The 20,366-nt window shown below is 41.3% G+C and overlaps 1 long non-coding RNA gene across 1 annotated transcript; it reads left to right on the plus strand.

Annotated features, from left to right (window-relative positions):
- Positions 1-1,886: 1,886 nt before the first annotated feature.
- On the plus strand, positions 1,887-7,991 carry LOC138739796 (uncharacterized). Its single transcript, XR_011342426.1, has 3 exons — positions 1,887-2,016; positions 6,047-6,186; positions 7,146-7,991. It is a non-coding gene; the product is annotated as an uncharacterized lncRNA (long non-coding RNA).
- The last annotated feature ends 12,375 nt before the right edge of the window (positions 7,992-20,366 follow it).

Consider the following 20,366-nt stretch of genomic DNA (forward strand, 5'->3'; position numbering starts at 1 on the left):
GGTGATTTTATTTATTTCTACCACCTCCTCTGGCAATGTGCTCCAGGTATCAACCAGTTTTCTCTCAAATCCCTTTAAAACTCCTTCCTCTCACCTTAAACCTAGGCTCTCTTGTTTTTGATGCCTGTACTATGAGAGATGGATGGATGGAGAGACATGATTGCTCATGCTGAATGGCAAGGCACCTGAATTATGGGAGAAATATTTTGACTGCTCTATCTCTGCCTCTTTTATATTGCTATATGCTAGTGGTGGCCAAACTTGCTGAATGTAAGAGCCACAAATGATAAAGCTCAGATGCTTGAGATCCGTAGGACAAGAACAAAATTCACACATATGTCTTTATTGTTACATATACATTTTGTAACAAAAAAATTATATAAATTTTAAGAAATACATGTTAAATGCAATAATATTTATTCATGCATGCAGTTTTTAAACTGTTAATTTATATTAGTTTCATTAATCACCAAGACACAAATATGTAAAAAAAGTAAACAAAAAAAAAGAGATATTTTAATCAGATTTCCACCTCACAAAATTAGTTTTATATTAATCATATTTTAGAACATAGAACATAGGAAGTAGGAACAGGAGTAGGCCAAAAATGGCCCATCGAGCCTGCTCTGCCATTCAATAAGATCATGGCTGATCTAATATATGACCTAACTCCACCTACCTGCCTTTAAATATGTTTAATGAAGCAGCCTCAACCACTTCCCTGGATAGAGAATTCCAAACATTCACTACTCTCTGGGAAAAACTATTTTTCCTCATCTCAGTCCTAAATCTACTCCCCCGAATCTTGAGACTGTGTCCTCTCATTTTAGTTTCCCCGGCCAGCTCAAAAAGCCTTCCTACATCTATCCTATCCATACCCTTCATAATCCTATATGTTTCTATAAGGTCTCCTCTCATTCTTCTGAACTCGAGCAAATACAATCCTAGATGATTTGATCTTTTATCATAAGTCAACCCCTTCATCCCAGGGATCAACCTAGTAAACCTCCTCTGGACCGTCTCCAAAGCCAGTGTATCCTTCCTCAAATGTGGAGACCAGAACTGGACACAGTACTCCAGGTGCTACAAATATCACGCTATTAAAAACGCAAGTCAGGTGGGCGAGGGGAGAGACTGGCAGCACGAGTTGGGTGGGCAAGGGGGGAAGACCAGCAGCACAAGTCAGGTGGGCGAGGGGGAGAGACCAGCACTGCGAGTCGGGCAGGTGTGGGGGAGAGATCAGCAGCATGAGTCGGGCGGGTGAGGGGGATAGACCGGCAGCGCGAGTCGGGCGGGCGAGGGGGCAAGACCAGCAGCACGAGTTGGGCGGGTGAGGGGGAGAGACTGGCAGCACGAGTCGGGTGGGCAAGGGAGGAAGACCGGCATCGCGAGTCGGGTGGGCGAGGGGGAGAGACCGGCATCGCGAGTCAGTCGGGCAAAGGGGGGAAGACCAGGAGCGAGCCGCATACGAAAGGTCAAAGAGCCGCATGTGGCTCGCGAACCGCGGTTTGGCCACCCCTGCTATATACCACAACCAAGTCACTCCAAAGAAAATGAACCCATCCTATCCAATCTCTCCCCATAACCAAACTCTTCTAATGTAGAACATATCCTGGCGAATTTGATCTCCCGTACAGTCACAAACCTTCCTATAGCGTGGTGACCAGAACTGCACACAATACTCCAAATACAGTCAAACGAGTATTAGGGAGGCTGAACTCTTCTGTTCTGTAACCTGACCTCTTAAAACAAATATTCCATTTGCCTTTTTCAGCATCCTGTTTACCTTTGCTGCCCCTTTCAGATAACTTTGGACATGAACCCCTCTGATCGTGCACTTCCAAAAGTCCACAGTCTGTTCATCACCACTTCTCAGAGCCCCACCAATCACTGTCCAGGTCCTACCCCTGTTTGACATCCCAAAATACATCACCTCGCACTTTTCGGGATTAAATTCTATCTGCTAGTGATCTGTCCAATTTTTCATCTAATCCATGTCATGCTGTGGCACGGAAGGTAAATATTGCTCCTCTTTATTTCTGCTAAGATGGAATGATTGAGATGTATTTGCATGAACATTTCCTCCCCATCCATCAGAGTGTCAGCATCTTTGATCTTGAAACAACACTTAAGTTAATTTATTTTTGGGATATAACAGTGAATTGTGTTCAGAGTTGAATGCTTGGTGGTGAGCTTTCTATAATCAGTTGAATTGCCATGAGCCACGAGGTCTTAAGTTCACAACATGAGTTGACAGTTCCGTGCTGCATTGATTAATCATTTCACTGCCTCTTGCCATGAAATTTTTACCACGTATCAAGGAAATGTTTGAGACCTTTCACAGGTCTTAACTGTTCAAACTAACCCTAAGATTAGCAAAATCTCAATTCATACTCGGAGAGCAATGTAAATTTGCTTCTGCAATCAGTGGCAACTTTGGCAGGAGTTCATGGAGATCCTTGAGATGCTAAGAGGTCGTATTGCTTTCAGAGGTGGAAGCCAGGTCTCGAATCGTGGCAGTCATGTCTCTGCTCGTCTGCAGCAGAAACTTTTGTTTGTGTGGTGCGCTGAGGTAGCAGCGAGCAAGCATAAAACTCGAAAGACTGTTCAACAGGCTTTATTGCAGTAAAATCCGAACACCAGTTCGTGCTTCAGTGGCTCCCCGTGTGACTGGCTCAGGAGGGGCCGGCTCAGGTTTATATTCGGGTCGGCTGATTGACAGCCGGCCAGGTGGAGTCAGCCATTAGGTGGTCTTCCTGCAGGTACAGAGATCGCCCCCTGCAGTCGGCTGGTGGTCATATCACCAGAGTTTGGGCCTTGGTTATATTTAAATTTGACATTTAGTCGATTGGGTTAATTGTGTCACTGGTGAATTATTGGAGTTGATAATCGAGGTTTGAGCGCTTGGGTGGCTGAAAAATTGTCAGCTAATCATATGCTAGCTAATTGAATTTTTTGAAAAAGCAGACTGAAATGTTATTTATATGTTCATCTAGAGTCCAAGTGAAGTTTGACAATGCTATTACCTCATAGGCCATGGATTCGATCCTGACCTCTGGTGTCATTTAGACAGAACTTTCCGTGACTCTGTGGACTTCCTCCCACACTCTAAAGGCATGTGTGCTGATGGATTACTGCCATTTATTCCTAACTTGTGGTGAGCATTGTAAAGGAATAAATGGCACGTGAGAAAGCACAGACTAGTCCTGTAAATGACCCCTTGGTGTAAATTAATGTCAGAACCAAAGGGAGCTGTTGGGCATTTGAAGTCCAGATTTATTGTCAGAGTACGTACGTGACTGCACATTCTTTTTCCTGCGGGCCAAGCAGAATGACCACTTATTGGTAGTGCAAAAAACGGTAATCAGGAAGATGCCTGTTCATGTAAACAAACAAAGAAATGTAAACAAACTGACTGTGGAATACAGAGAGAGACAAGACAATAAAGTCCATGCAGTGTGGATTGTGACCTCTTCAGCTGGAGCCTGGTCAGAAGTCACCTCAGCTGCCACTCAAAGGTTCGATCTGCCCATCTGTGATGCTGATGTGGATAGGTCCTGCATTCCGCAGTCTCTCTCTCTCTTTGTTTGCTACTGCCTTCGAACTATCTCTGAAACTCAGGCTGCATGCAGCTCCTGAGGGCCGACTGCAATGGGCCCTTCCTGGATCCCGAGCATGGGCTACACTGGAAACCAGGTTTGCGTGTATGTACTCATTTATTTATTACTGTTATTAGTGTGCTGTGCCTGTGGGTGATGGGTGCTGAACAATTAAACTCTTGTTTCTGGGTATACTGTGCCTGTTGCTGTGTACATTAATCTGTCAGTGTGTGCCCTTTTTGTCAATTCTCCTGTATGTAAATAACACATGTTCAGCCTTGATTCTCTTTGAAACCATCAAACCTATTCTGAACACAGCAGTGCAAAAGTAAAGGTCCTTAAAGGGGTTCCTGATTGAATTTGTCGTTGAGGAGTCTGATGGTGGAAGGACAGCAGCTGTTCCTGAACCTGGTGGTGCGAGTCTTGTGGCACCTGTTACTTTTTCCTGCTGGTAGTCGCGAGAGCAAAGCGTGTGCTGGTTCGTATGGATCCTTGATGATTGCTGCAGCTCTCTGACTGCAGAGTTTCTGTAGATGTTTACGATGGTGGGGAGGGTTTTGCCTGTGATGTCCTGGGCTGTGTCCATTACCTTTAGGAGGGAGTGGGTTGGTTGGTGGGAGCACAAGGAGGAGATCTGTGACGAGAGTATAGCATGAACCGAACACAAAGGGGCTTTGTCAAATTCCAGATGTTAAATGAAGGGAGAACACAGGAAATGGCAATGACAAGTTTCCTCCGCTTCGTGAAGGTAGAGTGTTCCTATGAAACCTTTTGTAAGCTGAAATGGCGTAAAGCGAAGAAGCAATTACTATTAATCTAGATGGGAACATTTTTTAGTGTTCCCAGTCCAGTTTTACGTTAAGCGTAACACCCTTACGAGGTTTCTTGGCCTTTTTTGAAACCATAGGACACATTTTGCTCACAGATGCACAAAATAAATCGAGATAAACCACAGATGCTCACAGACACAGTTCAAGGCTACGGCAGCTTGATGCTGAGTGTAGCTCCCGGGGAAGGAGCTTGGCGGTGCCACTCTCGCTGCTCGTGGTGCGGGCTGCCTCTATAACGGATCACTGCAAAAATAAACGCTGAACGCTATTTTCGCTTTTCATCTTTTTTCATAAAAGCGAAAATCCTCTTCGAATTTCTTTCGGATAGCGAAAACGGGTACTAAAGTAAGTCTTTTTTAAAAGTGAAGTGGCGTAAAGCGAACTTTCAAAAAGCGGGGGAAGCCGAAGGTTAATTTTCAAGATGTTACGGAGAACAGACGGAGGATGGATGGAGAGGGACTTTTGTTGACGAATGCGATAGCCATGACGGGGGAACAAGAACTGAAGTTGATAGGGAACATCTTTCAGCAGTGCTGAGGGAATTCCTACTCGCAGAGCACAGCAGTAAGGTGGAATCATCTCGGAATCCTAGAGTCATTCAGCAAAGAACAGGCCCTTCATCCCAACTCATCCATAACATCCAAGTTGGCTCTCCAAGGTTGTCCCATTTGCCTGCATTTGGTCTCTATGCCTCTGGGCTTTGTGATCCATATATCCGTATTAAAGCCTTTTGCACACTGTAATTGTATCTGTATCTCTGGCTTCCTCTGGCAAGAGCAATTCATGTTAAATCAATGGTTAATGGTAAATGGGAAATCAATAAACCTCAGTGAACTACAGTATCAAAGAACATGGGGAAATAAAGCATTTGAATTTAGATGATTAGGATCTCATTACAATGAATAAATTGTTTCACTCATGTCATTTATAGTAAAAAGACAATGCTGGAGAAACTCAGCAGGTCACACAGTGTACCTGATAAAGATAAAGATACATAACCCATGTTTCAGGCTGAAGCCCTTCATCAAGGTGTGAACAAAATGTCAGCAGGCGTCTGAACCATTAGACACCTGCCTGCATTTTTCAATAACTTGATAAAGGGCTCAAGCCCGAAACATTAGTTATGTATCTTTGCTACATCAAGGACACTGTGTGACCTGCTGAGTTTCTCCAGCATTATGTTTTGACTTCAACCACGGTGTCTGTAGACTTTTGTGTTTTGCTTATCTTTCTGTCATTGGTATACTTAGGTACATAGTTTACGGAGCCAACCCTCCTCCCTCTATTTGCTGCTGTGCCGTCCCTCCCTTTTCTACCTATTACTTTCTGCCTTTGGGACCATGCACCTCCCTGCCCTTCTGCCCCTACCATTCTGTTTGGGTGCCTGCCTACATTTTTTTCATACCTTGACGAAGGGCTCAAGCATGAAACGTTTGTTACGTATCTTTATTATTGCTGCATAAATTACGCTGTTTGATCTGCTGAGTTTCCCCAGCATTGAGTTTTTCCGCAGCTTTCTGTTCTGTCATCGAAGGAACAAATCTGGAGTGGGTTGGAAAATTCTCTATTGTCTGGAAAAGTGCAGCTCAAGTAACATTCAGCACAACTCATTTGCAGGCTGGAAAAGCAGCCCACTTAATTGGGATTACACTTACAGACCTACTACCGGTGGGCCAAGACTGCAGTGTGGGCCAACTACACGGTTAGCACAACGCTATTATGGAGCCAGTGACCCGAGATGGAATCTGGTGCTGTCGGTAAGGAGTTTGTACATTCTGTTTGTGATTGCATGTGTTTCTTCCTGGTTCTCCGGTTTCCACCCACCATTCAAAACGTACGGGGTTGCAAGTTAATTTTGATGTAATTGGGCAGCATGGGTTTAAATGGCCAGAAATGGCTTCTACTGTGCTGTAAATAAAATCTAAAAATTTTACTTTAATTTAAAAATGCTCTGCAGTTACGCACGTGGGCTACTCTCACTGCACCTCCCAAATCGCAAGGCATTGGCTGCAAAGGGTAACAGGTACAGTGGGTGCCATCAACTGCAGATTCTTTCCCAAGTCATGAAAACTTTGTAACCAAAAGAGTAAGAACAGAAGTCGGCCAATCAGTCCCTTGGGGCTTCTCCCATACTCCGCGTAATCCCGCCTGTTTATCCACTTCAAAATTCTGTCCCAACCTTCTCCCCAGAGCCCTTGACCTCTTTGATATTGATAAATACATCCTCCTCCTCGTAGATAGACAGTAAAATTCCCATTATCCAGAACTCAAGCCACTGGGAGCCTCAAGCATCTGGCAAAAAAAGTTGCGGAATATAAAAATGTTTAAGAAAATGCAAGTTTAAAATTGGCACCCCCTAGCAGTTAGTTCACCAATCGCACAGCACGCAAACTCAAGCAACCAAAAAAATCACTTATCTGGCACCTATGAATCCCCATATGTGCCGGAGACCAGGGGTCTATTATAGCTAATGAATCAGCCTCCCCTGTTGTCCATAGTAGAACATTTCATTGGTTCCCTTCTCTCTGGAAGAAACATCTCCTCATCCAAGTCCTCAATGGCACACCCATGTCCTGACCCATGGACTCCTGGTTCCAGTCTCATCAGCTTTCAAGAACATCTTTTCTCACTGGTCCTGATTTGAAAATATATGTCTGCTCCTTCATCATTCCTTTATTGTTGTGGTAACTACATTCTGAAATGCCCTTCTCAACAGCGCCATGGATGTACCTTGATCTGAAAGACTGCACAAGTTCAAGAAGGTGTCTCACCTTTACCTGCTCGAGGGCACTTCAGGATGACTTGTAGTACCGACATGCCAAATAATGAATAAATAAAAAGGAGATCTTCTGTTATTCTTTCACTTTAAATGTTGATAAACCTCGGATGAAAAGTTTCTGATTAAAAATTGGCTGGATTTTTCTCGATCTGCTAGAGTCAGGGAGTTTTACCACAAGGAAACAGATCTATCAGCCCAAAAAGTTGTCTTTACGAGCTTGGCAGATTTGCCTGCGTTTTCCCATAAGCCTTTCTTATCCATGTACCTGTTGTAAACATTACAGTTGTCCCCGTTGTTACCACTTCCCTGCCTCACATACCCACCACTCTCTGTGTGGAAATGCTGCCCCTTTTAAATCTTCCCCCTTTCCCTTAAATCTTTGCCCTTGAGTTTTAGATTCACTTCAGCTGGAAAAAAAAAGATAACGACTCCTCCTCTCTTGATTTTATAAATTTCTATAAAATTGCCCCATTTGCCTCCTATGTTCTAGGAAGAAAAACCCCATCCTATCCAACCTTTCCTTATAATTTAAGCCTGGCAATATCTCCCAGATTCAAGCATTCTCAACTGTTTTCCTTCAGGACTCTGCTCTAAATTTATGGACCCCTTCCCTAAAGTTGTCAAGTTTTGGTTACTTCCATACTTCTACCATCTACATTAAAAAAAAACATTAAAAATATTTCTGTTACACGAGGTGAAAAGAAAAGAAGGCTTTTGCTGAAGTGTGCTAAGTCTCCCAAATCAGACTCTGGGGCCCCTTTGAGAATGGCTGCTGGAAATTGTACTCCAAGCTTGGTTAAACATTTTCAATAAATAACTAATTTGGCACAATTAGCAAGAATCAAATGAATCTGTGTGGAATTTAATCTCCTGATACTCTATGAGCAACTGAATACAGGTTAGTGCTGCAGTTAGCATTGTGTTATAACACCAGTGACCGGGGTTTGAATCCGGTGCTGTCTGTAAGGAGTTTGTACGTTCTCCCTGTGCATGGGATTCCTCCGGGTGATCTGGTTTCCTCCCAACCTTCAAAATGGGGGGAGGGGGGGTGCTTGTAGGTCAATTAAGGCAGTACAGGCCTGTGGGCGGAAAGGACCGTGCTGTACGTCTATATGACAATAAAACAAACATTCTTGAGAGGCACAGGTTCTCAAGTGAGCATCAAGTAAAAACATGGCTAAAGGGAAAGGGAACGACCTTTCTGCTCAGAAGCAGACTATTTGTCAAGGATCAGCAAGTACCCAGCGAACAAAGTGGGAGGGAGTGTTGGATGTGGAGTGGATGTTTGGTTGATTTGTCTACAGCAGTCTCATTATATTAGCATCATTAGCCAGACAGTTTGATGCATTGTCAGAAAGCATTCAACACCAGACCTGGTCCAATTCAATTAGAAGCCAAGGAAAATGCTTCTTAATTAAATTGTGGCCCATCGCTTGTCTGCAGTTAGAATATTCATCATGTTATGGATGTATTCACCAAGGTAGCCACAACATAGTTAAGGTCATCGGGTTCAGTTTTGATAAAAGTACAACCTGATTGGAATTGAGATTTGGAAGTATTTATTCATCCATGGAACGAATGTTTAGTTGCAGACAGAAATCTTAGTACAGTGAAGTTAGCCGAGAAAGTCTGCAGGGCTGCAGTCACGTGCTATGCACAAATATGTTGGAGAAACTCAGCAGGTCACACAGCATCCATGGGAGGCAAAGGGTAATCAACATTTTAGGCTTGAATTCTTCAACAGGAGTGAGCCATTGAAGGAGCAACACCTAATATTCTGTCTGGACACTCTCCAACTGGATGGCATTAACATCAACTTTGCTGGTTTCTGCTAGCCTACTCCTCATTCTACCTCTCCTCCCTATCTTTGGTCTTCTTTCCTCCAGCTCTCCACCCCGTCCTTCTCCATTCATAGAACAATCCCCCCTTCCCAATTGGCTGGTGTGCACTTCACCCCTTATCCATCTATTACCTCCTGTCTGTGGCCCTGTGCTCCTCTCCATTGCCCCCCCACCCCATCATTTTGTTCAGGTGACTGCCTACATTTTCCTCATACCTCGTCCGAAACATTGGTTATGTATCTGTAGTGGCCAGAAGAGCCACCGTTGGTTTAATTTGTATAGTTACATTGCCTGTTGGCCCCTGAAGCCGTGGGAGGTGTCCCAAGTGCATTTTGGCTGGGCGCGGTCATCTTTGTAGTTGTGAGCAAGCACGATCGCAGAGCATTCGGCTGTTAGAGTGCCGGTTGGAGCATGAGCATTAAGGTATGGCACGAAGGAAAGTTCATTACAGTATTAAAGATGGAGCCTGAAACCCTTAACTTTAGTTGACCGTTAACACCGATGATACTCTGCATTCACGGAGCATCAGTTCAGATGTTATTTATGAATATTCCATATCATTGTTAAAGAAGATAACTTCAAGTTTATGTGTTGAAATAAAGAATTGAAATACACCTGGACTTTTGAAAACACGTCACTAATAGGTACTTCACTTAGCCTTTGACCGACTATTTATTGGATTGAATTCGCTAAAGATATAATTTGGAAGATGAAATAGGTTAGAAGAAACTCTGTGCTTTGGATTGATATTGAAATTCATATGTTCTTGAAAATGCCTCAATTTTGGGGTTGTTTGTAATCCATATCCATCCCTTATGAATATTAGCAAGAGAGTGATTTAAAGTATCTAATTTCATATAAAAGTGTCTTATAATCAAGTTGATGAAGCCCTTAACTTTAGTTGACCGTTAACACTTGAAAATCAGCAATATTATTGACAGATGCTGCTGTGGAAACTCGTTTGTTAACATCAGTGCATTGCAGTCTTTAGAAACAGGAGGCTTAAGCCTGTGGACTCCTTCTGTGTACTTGAGCACCAGTTTGGATTTTTGGTGCCACTAGTCCATTGAGGACGGTTGAAGTGGCGTGCGTTGTGTGTTCTGGAAGGGCAGTGGAACAAGACAAGCAACAATAGCTGAAGCAGCTATTAAGGAGCAACGCTTTAATGTCATGAAGGATGTGGAACTTAGAGAAGAACTGAGTAAATGGAAATTAGATACAAGAGGAAATAAAGGAATTCTCATTGAAAGGCTGAAGCTGGCAAGAAAAGAAGCAGAGGCTTTGGATGATGACGTTGCCAAAGACAACGACTGAATATGAAGACAGCAATGTGGAAATAGCTGAATATGTGTCACTAAAGGATGATGGAAAAAAGGCTGAAGATGCAACAGGTGTATAATTCAAATTGGATAAAGAGGTAAGTAAGAAGACAACATCTGACCTGCACAAAATAAAATACAAGCAGGTGACAGTGCATCCAATGTGGAAAGCCGGAGAAGCAGACAAAGTTCTACAGCCAAGCTCCAGAATTTCCAGTATAACATTGACATGTCTAAAATTAAGAGATGGAAAAGCTGCTATTGATGCAGAAGATGAATGGCTTAAGGATAAATACATCTTAGAAGAAATAGAGGAAGCGCAGGAGGAGCAACTACGAAGGGGAGAAGAGCTGAAGTGGGAGCTGCTAAGGAAGAAAGAGGTGCCGATATGGAAGGAAGAAAAAGGACCAAATATAATTGAGAAAAAGAAGGGCTGTTATTGATTCCTTGTCAAAAGCACTGGAAGGTTCAGAGGTATCTGGTACTAGAAGTAGATTCCATGAAGCATATGATGGTATAGAATCATATTTTAAAAAAAGAGTACAGGGAAATGAAACCAATTATTAAGACAGGAATCTTGCCATCATGGGTACAAGATATGTATATATAAGAACAAATCTTTCCAGAGCGAGATGTTATCAAACCACATGTATCAGTTGAGAAGTCTGCCGACAGAGCTATGACTTGGGTTCAATCAAATTCTGCCTCTTCTTTGGCATTTGAGTCAAATATCAGAAATATGGGTGAACCTACTCCAGTGAGGTTTCCAGATACATTACCTGCAACAAGAGGCAGTCAATAGGGTGGTAAACTACTGTAATGAATGTCTGGTCAGGCATACCTATTGGCTGTGTCCCCTCCCCACAGGCTCCTGTATAAAAGTGGCTGTTTCACAGACCCCTGCTACTCAGTGCAGGACAACCAAACAGTAGGGATATACTATATTCTCAAGTGAATGAAAGACTGTTGGTTTCTCCACAATAGTCTGCTGAGTGATTGATGGCGCATCAAACAGGACAACAAACTATTATCAATGAGAAGAAACAATGAAATAGCTGCATCATTAATCCAGAAAGTCAAAAGTCTCGCACTTCTTTGCCCAAGAAGGAGATTCAAACTTATGATGGAGACCATTTCTGTACCAAGCATTAATGTGATCTTTCAGACGCAATATTGAAAACAAGGTCTAGACCCTGAAGATCATCTTTATTATTTGGGAATGTACACAGAAAGTTGGCCAAAGGCACTTGTAAAGAGTTGTCAACATATGTCTTCGGATAGAGGATTCAAAAGAGCTAAGTATTTAGCACAGAAGAATTTTTGCAACAAGCATTGAATTGCTTTAGCTCATAGATAAAGCTCTTGAATGGTTATCAATAAAACCGAATGAGGCAAAAATTCTACAAGCAGACATTCTCTATTTAAGCAAATGTTCTAATGCTATGGAAGATTTTAGCCTGGTAATATGTGAGTCATCTTTAGATGAATTACCCTGCCAGATATGGTATGGATGGAGAAGAATGGCTTGTGATTTCCAGGAAAAACCCTCTTAAAGGGTTTGGTGGATTTCCTTGAACAGCAGGTGTACATTGAAATAGGTCCACTATATGGAAATAACAGAGACATTTCACTGGGGAATAAAATTGTAAGGAGGTCTAACTCACAGTCTAGACCCAAATTTAAAAGGAGTACTTTTGGTACTAATGTGTCAGTTATAAATGAGGAAAAAGATAAAGTGACTAAGGAAAAGGAGAATTTGTCTTCTGAGCGGAGTTGTTTGTTTTGTAAAGGCAGATGTGCTTTGGAAATGTGTTTACAGTTGGAAAAGAAGGAATACAAAGAAAAAAACACTTTTTTAAAGGAAAAAGGAATATGTTTTGACTGTTTGTGTAAAGGGCACATCAGTGAAAATTGCAAGAAGTGACTTAGTTGTATAATATGCAATTTGAACCATCCTAAAAGACTGCATATCCATTGAAGGAATAAGGAATTAGAAAAAGAGCAAACAGAAACAAAGGAAACATCAGGAAACAGTGTTATAACCTTGGTTCAGAGATGTGGTCTTACTGGGGCTGGCTTGGGTAACTGCATACCCTCCATAGTGCCTGTACGAATCAAGAGCAAGAATGGGAATGTGGCAATATGTACTTGTGCAATTCTCGATCACTGCATCTATTTTGCCCAGTGGGACTGATCAACAAACTTAATCTTCGAGGTAGAAAGTCGAAGATTATGTTGAAAGCCATGCGACAAGAAAACGTTGTTGAAACTAACATTGTTTTAGACTTAGAAGTTGCTGAATTGCATGGTGAAAAATTTTATGAACTTCCAAATTTATATGCTCAGAAGACTGTGCCTGTGCATGAAGGAAATATTCCACATTAAAATGATATCCATCAGTTGTCTTATCTGTGAAAGGTTTATCTACTGTTAAGAGCCCAGAGGATTACAAAACCCAGCAGCAATAGAAATTCACCAAGACAATAGTTACTTTAAAAAAAAGTTGCTTTTAATTCTCTTTAAAAATAATAGCAGGATCAATCTTTAACTTATTACCATTAACTTAACCTAACTTAACCCCCTTCTAATTCTAAGCACATGTGTATATGTTCAGGAAAGTTCTCTGTTTCACCCTCCAATCATTCACTTTTCACTTCTCCAAGTTCATTGGTATCAGGCAATTCTAAAACTGTGCACAGAATTTAACATTCATGAATCTTCACCCGGCTCTGGTGCTTAAAGTTAAATGGTGACCGCTCAGGAAGATTCTTGTTGGCTTTAGAGAGATATTTGTTGCTTGTTGGACACACACCAATTGATTTTCTCCAATCAGTCACTTCAGTGTTTTGCCGAAGAAACCTAACCATCATAGGTTTTCCAAGTGATAACCTCTTCAACCAGGTCACCACAGAGTTCCTCTTGTTTCCCTTATTTCAGGAGAAACACTCTAGCCAGCCATTTCCTTTTGCAAGGGTTTTGAACAGGCTGAACTCAGAACTCACAACCCATCTTCAACATGGGGTCTTTCAAACAAGCCTGCCAGCTTGCCATTTTATAGCCTCAACTGCTACTATAGAACTGATTTCTCTTTCTCTCTCTCTCTCACTCTCTCTCTCTCTCTCTCTCACTCTCTCTCTCTCACTCTCTCCCTCTCCTCAGAGAGTTTGTTTTTCCTCCCTCTGCTTATAAAAACCATATTACTTCTTATAGGGCTCCAAACCCAAGCTTTGAAAGCTCTTATCAGTATTTCTGAGCCTCATTTTATTGATCAGCATTCTTCATTGCTTTTCTAAAGTCAACCGGAGCCAAACGTCCAGGTTCAGCAAAGCTCTTGCATTTTAAATAAGATGTCTTTTGTGTTACTCCGTTTGTGAAGTGTAACCTCCACTAAGCCCCCACAATCTATCTCTTTTAAAGACATATTTACCTGTAACCATTCTAGTATCCTCCGTAACACTACCTAAAATAAATTCTGAGGTAGAGATGCTGATTGGTTCAGATGCACCAAAGGCTTTGGAACCACAAGATGTAGTACAAAGTTGAAGAGGTGGACCTTATGCTGTTAAAACTAGGCTTGGATGCCAGTTAATAGACCTTTAGAAGGAAATAATTATATTTCTCAGGAAACAAATTTGAGGGCAAATGTAGAATATTGTATGCAGTTCTGGTCCAAAAATTATAGGAAGGATATCAATAAAGTAGAGAGGATGCAGAGAAGATTTACTAAAATGTTGCCTGGATTGCAGTATCTAGGATATGGAGAAAGATTGAGTCAACTGGGTCTTTATTTATTGAAGTGTAGAAGGTTGAAGGGGGGATTCGATAGAGGTATTTAAAATTATGAAGGGGATTGATAGAGTAGATGTGAATAGACACTTCACTTGAGGGTAGGTGAGATTGGAATGAGGGGTCATGAGTTAAGTGTTGGGGGCAAAAGTTTAGAAGTCACACGAGAGGAAGCTTCTTCACTCAGAGAGTGGTGGCTGAGTGGAATGACTTTCCGGAAGAGGTGGTTGCGGCAGGATCAGTTTTGCCATTAAAGAAAAACTTGGATAGATGCATGGATGTGAGGGGATTGGAGGGTTATGGGCAGGGTACAGGCAAGTGGGACTAGAAGAGATCACTTAAATCAGTGTTGACTAGAGGGGCCGAGATGGCCTGTTTCTGTACTGTAATCGTTATATGGTTATATAGTTAACAATTAACTACAAATGTCAACAGGATTTCGGTTGTGAAAGTTGATGAGTGGTGAGAACAACAAAAGACCGTAAATATGAAATGTTCTTTCGAAGAAAATAAAACAGATCAATGTGAAAATAAATCAAAGGTAACTGAAACAATATTGAAGGAATTATTTTAATCAGAAATGGATGAAGATGGAGTGTTAGAAGATGTTCCAAATACTATTGGTGATTATTCCTGTGTAATTGAATCAAAGGTGGGACTAAAACCAAAGACTGAGAACAAATTTGAAAGTAGCTTTTGTATCTCAAAGATTACAGCAGACAAACTTAATGAAGAATTCTCACCACATGCTGCAAAACTGGCAATCGCAGAGCATGGCACTGATGGAATAAAGGAACATGTAACTGGCAATTTGGTAAAATTGCATTCAGAGAACAAAATATTGAAAAAGGCCTTAGAGATATTAGATAATCATGAAAACAATGAAAGGAAAAAATGTTAACTTTGTAATTGAAACCAAAACTGGATTTCAAAACAATGAGAATGAATCCAATGTTTCTTCCATTTTGAAAGTGACTTGAGGGAAAGGTTCAGAAAGAAGTCGACAAGAACAAAGATTTAATTTTAAATAAAATTTTCAAGCTCAGAAAGCAAAAGAAAAGAATAACTCCTGAAGAAATGAATACAGTTATTGAGGAAAGAGATTCAGCATTATCAAAATGTAGAAGGTTGGAGGAAGAAATTCATGTTTTGAGAGATATTCATGTTTTGAAAGAAAACAAGTCATTTGTTAATAACATAAAAAAGTTAATTACAGAAAATGAACAAGAATGCAACTTGAAGGATCAGTTATTAGCAATGCAGGAAGAAAGAGAAATTGCGTTTCAACAATGTGGCAAACAAAATGAAGAAATAATGTTGTTTGAATGTTGTCTTATTCATGACTGATTGTGGAAAAGGACGAGCAGATCTTTTGCAGAGAAGGTCAAAAAGACTCGTTTATTGAAATCGAGAGAAGCAAATCAATTTTCAAGATTTGGTGTTAAGGATTCAAATTCTTTCCATGAGAAGAAAGGAAGAAAATCTGAACAGGTTGAATTCAAAGGGAAAGCTGTGTCTATTTTGTCTGAGGAAGATTTGAGGTTTATTGGTCAACGTTTTAACTCAAACATTCTGGAGACAAAGAAACTTTTATGTACAAACTGACTTTATTTTATTGTTTAAATATTATACAGATTACAGACTTTATTTAACCTCTGGCCTTATGAAGAAAGAAGATCTGTATAAAGTTTGAATGTTATATGTTATTAGTATTATTGTGTTATAATTATATAAGACATTATGTGTAGTTATAATAATTAGAGGCCAGTATTGTAGTGGCCAAAAGAGCCAATATTGGTTTACTTACCTTGTTAAGCCGGCATCCTGTTGGTCCCTGCGGCCATTAGATATGAATGCATTTTGGCGGGGTGCGGCCATCTTTGTTGTTGTGAGCATGCGCAGTTCTCGGAGCATGCTCAGTGCATTTGGTTGTTACAGTGTCAGTTGGAGCAAGCAGGTTAAGGAATGACATGAAGGGGAGTTCATTACAGTATTAAAGGTGGAACCATAGAGAAAGTTGAGTGAAAAGCCCTTAACTTTAGTTGACCGTTAACACTGACAATACTCAGTCTTCGCGGAGCATCAGTTCAGATGTTATTTATGGATATTTCATAACAATGTTAAAGAAGATAATTTCAAGTTTATTTATTGAAATAAAGAATTAAAATACATCTGGACTTGGACTGAAACTCATTGAAAATGTGTCACTAATAGGTATTTTGCTTAGCCTTCAAGCGACTCTTTATTGGATCGAAGTTGCTATAGTATCTTTATCTTTGCTGTATAAAGTTCACTGACTGACCTGCTGAGTTTCTTCAGCATTGCCGACTCATGTTTTACTCCTTAACTCATGGCTACCCTTCACTTCCCATGGATGCTGGGTAATCTGCTGCGATTCTCTCCAGCACATTTGTGTACAAGCTCTATCTACGTACAGAAAGTCTGCCGTCAGAAGGAGCCAGCAGTATCTTCCTGTGCCAAAATTCTGATGCTTTGTGGAAGTTTGAAAGGGATTTTTTTTTGTGGCGACTTTCCCAGTGAATTGTGAATCATTAATAAGGACACACTAAATAAAATAAAGGCTGGCGACGGAAGAGACAGAGGCTTTTGAAATCTGGAGCAAAGAATGAAGTGCGGCAGGGACTTTCTGTGGAGAGAAAAGGACAGTCTCACTCTTGGGTTGAGACCCTCAACCAAGACATAAATGGAAGAGTAACGTTGGGATCTTTGTACATGATATGGAATTCATCTTCAGAAGTGGCTATTTGTTTATAATTTTAGTGACCTTTCCCCACCCCCCGCCCCCTCACCACCCATCCCATGTCCTCTTCACACTACTACCATCAGGAAATGTACAGGAGCTTAAAGATGAGCACTCAGCGGCACAAGGACAGCTTCTTCCCCGCTGCCATCAGATTCCTGAATGATCAATGAATCAAAGACACTGCCTTACTTTCTGTGTACTATTTTGTTTTTCTTCATTTACTTGTGATTTATCTGTTTGTTTGCACCATGATGCCGCTGCAAAACACCGAATTTCGTGACTTGTCCATGACAACAAATCCTGATTCTGATTCTGATACAGTTCAATTTCACAGAACCATAGACTCTGCAGCACAGAAGCAGGCCCCTTGGCCCTTCAAGTCTGTGCCGATCTATTATTCTGCCTAGTCCCAGTGTCCTGCACCCAGTCCATAGCCCTCCATACCCCATCTATTCACCTGATCAAATTTTTCAGAAATGTTAAAATTGATCCTGTATTCACCACTTCAGCTGGAAGCTCGTTCAACACTCTCACCACTCTCTTTGTGAGGAAATTCCCCTTGAACTTGAATCTTTTCATCCTTAACCTATGACGTCTGGTCTGTATCACACCTAACTTATTGTGATGGATTATATAATATTTTATATTATGTACAGATATGTTTTAGGAAGAGTTAGATTGGGGGTTTTAGTGTAGGTCACAAATAAACACAAACACTTCACAAAACAGATCTCATGTAAAATACAAGAGCTCTGTTCAAACGAGACACTACGGGCCCAGTGACTTTGTAAAAACTTCACAAGTGGATATTAATTGGACATGCTATGGAGTAATGGATTATTGTTTTGAAAGCAACAGATGAATGGATGCAGAAGATTGGGTCCAGTGCCGCAATCTGTCTGAATGCAGTTTGCTGTTCTAAGAAGGTCATGTGGTTGTGCAAGCAGAGAGACAAAGAAGACCAAACAGGCTTTCTCTAAGAGAGAGAGAGGGGGAAACCTGGTTTCTGCAGCATGGAAAGCTGGTAGTTTTGAAGACAGGTTGTGAGTTCTGAGTTCAGCCTGATGTGGCCCATACAAGATGAAATGGCTTGCTAGAGTGTTTCACCTGAAATAATGGAAACACAAAGGAACTCTGTAGTGACCTGCAGAAGGTTATCATTTGCAAAACCCTGATAGGGTAACTTTCTTCGGTAAGACACTGAAGGGGCTGATTAGAGGGAATCAGTTCGTGTGTGTCCAACGAGCAGCGAATCTCTCTCTGAAACCAACGAGAACCTTACTTTTAAACACCAGAACTTGGTGAAAATTCATAAATGTTCATTGCTGTGCACAGTATAAGAATTGCCTGATGATGGTGAACTTGGAGGAGGGAGAAGTGAGATGGGACTGTGAATCAAATAACTTTTCTGAACTTATGCACACATTACATCCTCGTGCACTCAAAATTAGAAGGGGGTTAAGTCAGGTTAAGTTAATAGTAATAAGTTAAAATTTGTTCCTGCGTTTATGTTTAAAGAAAATTAAAAACTACTTTTATTGAAATAACCATTTGTCTTGGTGAAGTTCTATTGCTACTGCCCGTAACATTATTCCTCTGTAGATGACACACCAGTATTATCTTTCAGTAATTGTCCCTGAACTTAGGAGGTCACTAAGAGTTCACATTGGAGAATGTGGAGTCAGGACTTGGCCAGACTAGGTAAGGATAGCAGCTTTCTTGGCCTTATAGTCTTTAGAGAATCAGATGCTTTTTTAAAAAATAATCTGGTAGTTTTATTATCATGTTCCTGAGACTAGCCTTTCCGAGATTTTACTACCCAGCTGGCAGTGGAACTAAGCTTCATATCTCTGCAACAGTGGGATAACTTAACCATTACTTCTGAAGAGTGAAGCAATCACAATAAAACATTGGAGGATGAATATAATAGCAGCATCCGCACTGAGCACCAAACACCCATTCACATTTCTCCTCTGAACCATTTTATTCCTACAATGAGGTCATCAAGTTTCCCCAGACTCCACCACTCCCCCTCTCAATGAGCAATTTACAAAGGCCAACAAAGTTACCAGCCCACAGGTCGGTGGGAGGAAATGGCAGCACACGGAAGAAACCTAGACAATTGCAGATAGAATCAAAACCTTCACACAGACATCAGCAGGGGTCAGGATTAAACCCAGGTTACTGGAGCTGTGAGGCAAGGGCTCCACCAGCAGTGTCACTAGGCCACCCTGTAACCTTAGCATCTTCTGTCATGAAGAGCAGAGAGTTAACACAAGTGTACAGAAAAAATCAAGCAGGTAAAATGAAGTTTATCCATGATTGTGACACCAATGGAGTATAAAAGTAGGGAAGTCCTTCTGCATCTGTTGATGAGACCTGTAGCTGTGTCATTTTGGTTCCCTGAGTAAACGAGAGATGTACATGCATTGGAGACTGGTCACACAAGATTCACTTGATTGATTCCTTGGATTACAGGCTTCCCTTGAGAGAAAATATTATGGTATCTACCAAGTTTAGAAGAATGAGAGGTGAGCTTGTTGAAGTCAAGTTTATTGTCATCTGTTTGTACAAGTACAACCCAACGAAACAGCGTTCTCCTGTCTTTGACCCAAAACACATAGACGCACAACCAAAAACAATACATATGCAGGCCAAGTAATTCATCTACACAAATAAATAAATAAATAAATATTGCTTTGTACATATGAGAGTCTTGGATGGTTAATGCGAAGAGTTCCTTTGGTCGTTCAGCATTCTCACTGCCTGTGGAAGGAGCTGTTCCTCAGCCCGGTGGTGCTGGCTCTGATCCTCTTGTATCTCTTCCCTGATTTTGCGTGCCCTCTTCAGACAGTGATCATGGTAGATCATGTGAAAGGTATAACATTGCAAGGAATACAATTAAGAGGATGTCTCCCATGGTCAGGGGATCTAGGATTTGCCGGGTGCCAGCTTAGGATACACATTACCCATTCATGGCAGAAATTGAGGAGGCATATCTTCTCTGAAAGGGTTGTGAACTGTTTTAGTTGAAAGTTGAGGATGGTGAGTCATTATTAGATCAGAGGCTCAGGGAGTAGAAATTAAAGTTTTGAAGTGAATTAATTAATTACAGGGAGACAAGTGGCTTTGAAGTTGGCAAAACCACAATCTGCTGGAGGTACTCTGTGGGCCGAACCTCTCATCGAGACTCCATTCTTTTTTTCCCCCACCAATGCTGCTTGATCCCCTGTGTTTCTCCAGCAGAGAGTTTATTCTTCTGCAGATTCCATCATCTGCAGCGTCCTGAGGTCAGGATCAGTTCAGCTGTGATATTATTGAACAGCGGACCAGGCTTTATGGGGCAGTATTATTGTCTGTTCTTGTTCCATTTACATTCCTATGTTCTTATGGTTTGTTGGTTAACATTCCTTTGAGGTACCTTGAGACATTTTACATTATTAAAGTA

Source organism: Narcine bancroftii, chromosome 7 (assembly GCF_036971445.1).
Source record: "Narcine bancroftii isolate sNarBan1 chromosome 7, sNarBan1.hap1, whole genome shotgun sequence".
NCBI classification, from domain to species: domain Eukaryota; kingdom Metazoa; phylum Chordata; class Chondrichthyes; order Torpediniformes; family Narcinidae; genus Narcine; species Narcine bancroftii.